The sequence below is a fragment of the Asparagus officinalis genome, chromosome 2 (genome assembly GCF_001876935.1).
Source record: "Asparagus officinalis chromosome 2, Aspof.V1, whole genome shotgun sequence".
Lineage (NCBI taxonomy): Eukaryota > Viridiplantae > Streptophyta > Magnoliopsida > Asparagales > Asparagaceae > Asparagus > Asparagus officinalis.
This window is the reverse complement of record NC_033795.1, coordinates 15109441-15112916: the sequence shown is the minus strand read 5'-3', so window position 1 is coordinate 15112916 and position 3476 is coordinate 15109441. Positions and strand designations below refer to the sequence as shown.

Sequence of the window (3476 nt, the reverse complement as noted above, 5' to 3'; positions counted from 1 at the left end):
TCTAATAGTTCACTATTTTTATGTTCCTTTCTTTTTTTAATATCTTTATCTATAACTACAATATGAGTACTAATGCGTATATATTTTTTGTGTTATAGGAATCACGGAAAGCTGAATTGATTGCAATAATTGCTAGGAAGACTGCCGAGTTGAATGAGCTCACTGCTGAATTACAAGAATTAGAAGAGTGTGGTGCTAGAGGCATAAAAAAGAATAAGGAGAAAGAGGATACGGTAACTGCTAATGCAGAGAATAAAAGCAAAGAGGATACAAAAGCTAATGATAATGAGAATGTGGAAGAGAAAGTGATAGAGGATAATGAAACCCACTTCAAGGAAAATATAGAAGAAGAAATTGAGAAAGTCGATATTGAACATGAATTGTGAGTTTCTATTCTCTTAGTTTTTGCTTTTTTAACTTTTTGTATAATGTTTGTGTATCTCTTTGTTAATTATATGCATTTCAACTCCTTAGAGATTTTTCTCAAAATGAGGAAGGTGGTAATGATAATAAGAGGGAAACCCCATCCATCAAACGGGCTGTCAGAAAGAGGAAGAGGAAGGATGGACCCTTTGTCACTTCACCCTATTTGCGTCTAGATCAACCCAAAGAAGTCACAAAGAAGAAACGCGTTATCCAGATCTTGGATAGTCCTGAGGGGACTCCTAAAAAGAAGTGCATAAATGAAGAAGGCTTCATACCTAGATCTCGCAACTATCCAGGAAAGACACTGGTATCTGATTATGAGGACAAAGTAATAGACAACTTTCTACAACTGAAAATGACCAGGTAACTGTTAAGGACTTATTCTAATAATAATTCTTTAAATTAACTTAATTTTAGTCACAATTTTCTCACACGTACTTGCATATAGTGATACATACGTTTGGAAGTGTGCCGAAGCAAGTGTATCTCGCTTAGATGCTTATAGACTTTTAACAGGAGGTGAACTCAGTGACGATGTAAGTGCTAAATTGTGTCATGGTTGGTGGTTGATGTTGTATATATTAGTTATAAATATTTCACTCATTCATGGTAATTTTTGTAGGTCATCGATGCATTTGTTATTCGACTTTGTTATAAGATTGAGACAACTAATAGTTATGATCGAAAAATACATGTTACGAGACCTTGGCTTGCAGTAAGTATATCCCTGTTTTTTCATTGGATGTTGGTATTTATTATTATGTTTCCTTACATGGTTTACATTGATGCCTCTTTGTAGCAAGCATTTCTGAAAGGAAATATTGAAATGATGGCAAAACGAATGAAGGAAAATGTTTCTCAGCAGAAGTTTTGTGAGTGTGAAAGAATTTTGATCCCAATTGTCAGCTCCGGACATGCATATGGTAGAGTTAGTGAGGGAGGAGAAAAAAAATTCTATCACTACTCCTCAATCAAGTCTTCCCTTTATACCGCCGATGCTGCGAAATTTAAAAATAAGTTTATGAGTTTCATAGAGAGTAATTGGACGTTGGGGAAATTAGAGCACCATGAACTTGTGTCAGTTGCCGCTCCTCAACAAGGACCGTATGTGTTTCATGCATTTACATTGTAATATTTCAATTTTTTCCTCGAAGGTAATTTTCAATGTCGTAATTTTGTTTTTTTGCTAAATGCAGAACCTTAGATTGTGGGATCTTTGTGATTGAATTCATTAATAGCATTGTCGAAAAGCGATCGATAACAATCTCACAAGGAGAGTGTGCAAAATACAGAGCAAAGTTTTGTGCAGCTCTCTTGTATGCACGCAATTCACCATATTTCTGACGATTGTAATTCACAAGGTAATTACTCAAATATTACTCTTTAAACAAGCTAAAATAGATGGAAGAGCATGTCATTATTTCCTTAATTTTCACCGTGGGATTCTCTTTGGGATGCAGATCATTGATTGAAAGCATGGGTTGCCATATCATCAATTTAGGATTTTTCATTACTTTCGATGTTTCATCTTGCATACATACTTTAGATCTTTGGATTGAATTCTCGAATGATAAATCCTTATTGACTCTTTTGTTACAGGGTGGGTGTGATTCTTTTGGGTAGTTTTGTTTGCTGCCAAGAAAAGCAAGGTCCTCACCAAGCAATCGCTAAGCATAACAAGTTCTACAATATCAGCATATTCTTCTTCTCGTCGATCCCATCAAGATGCTCCCTTGAAATCTTTACACTTGCTATGTTATGATATTGCCTTGCTTAGAAATATATTAGTGCACAAAATGTAAAAAGTGTCTGATGACACAATTTTTGTAGCCTTTTCTTTCACAGCTATGGTACATTTTGTTGCTTTTAAATGAAGTTCGGGTTGAGTTATATGCTAGTTTTGCTATGTTGATAAGATGACAGGGTGCAATATTCAATGTAAATCTAAAATTAGAGTATACTTATGAAAAACTTTTGTAACCCCTTAATCAATTTTTGTAACTCGTTAGACCAGTATTGTAACCCGTTAGTGAAGTTCTGTAACTCATAGTTCCGAAAAAAATTTGTAACTCCTTTAAAAAATTTTATAACTCCTTACACTAGTTTTGTAACCCCTTAATCAAGTTTTGTAACTCTTACTTCTGGAAAAAAAAATTTATAACCCCTTAATCAATTTTTGTAACTCGTTAGACCAGTATTGTAACCCGTTGGTGAAGTTTTGTAACTCATAGTTCCGAAAAAAATTTGTAACTCCTTTAAAAAATTTTATAACTCCTTATACCAGTTTTGTAAGCCCTTAATCAAGTTTTGTAATGCTTAATTCTGGAAAAAAAATTTATAACCCCTTAATCAATTTCTGTAACTCGTTAGACTAGTTTTGTAACCCGTTGGTGAAGTTTTGTAACTCATAGTTCCGAAAAAAATTTGTAACTCCTTTAAAAAAATTTATAACTCCTTAGACTAGTTTTGTAACCCCTTAATCAAGTTTTGTAACTCTTACATCTGGAAAAAAAAATTTATAACCCCTTAATCAATTTCTGTAACTCGTTAGACCAGTATTGTGACCCGTTGGTGAAGTTTTGTAACTCATAGTTCCGAAAAAAATTTGTAACTCCTTTAAAAAATTTTATAACTCCTTAGACCAGTTTTGTAAGCCATTAATCAAGTTTTGTAACTCTTAATTCTGAAAAAAAAAATTTATAACCCCTTAATCAATTTCTGTAACTCGTTAGACTAGTTTTGTAACCCGTTGGTGAAGTTTTTTAACTCATAGTTCCGAAAAAAATTTGTAACTCCTTTAAAAAATTTTATAACTCCTTAGACTAGTTTTGTAACCCCTTAATCAAGTTTTGTAACTCTTACATCTGGAAAAAAAATTTATAACCCCTTCATCAATTTCTGTAACTCGTTAGACCAGTATTGTAACCCGTTGGTGAAGTTTTGTAACTCATAGTTCCGAAAAAAATTTGTAACTCCTTTAAAAAATTTTATAACTCCTTAGACCAGTTTTGTAACCCTTTAATCAAGTTTTGTAACTCTTACTTCTGGAA

The 3476-nt window shown here is 33.1% G+C and overlaps 1 long non-coding RNA gene across 1 annotated transcript; it reads left to right on the top strand.

Annotated features, from left to right (window-relative positions):
* Positions 1379 to 2039, top strand: LOC109829424. The gene is made up of 3 exons (XR_002244011.1): positions 1379 to 1530; positions 1623 to 1787; positions 2026 to 2039. It is a non-coding gene; the product is annotated as an uncharacterized LOC109829424 (long non-coding RNA).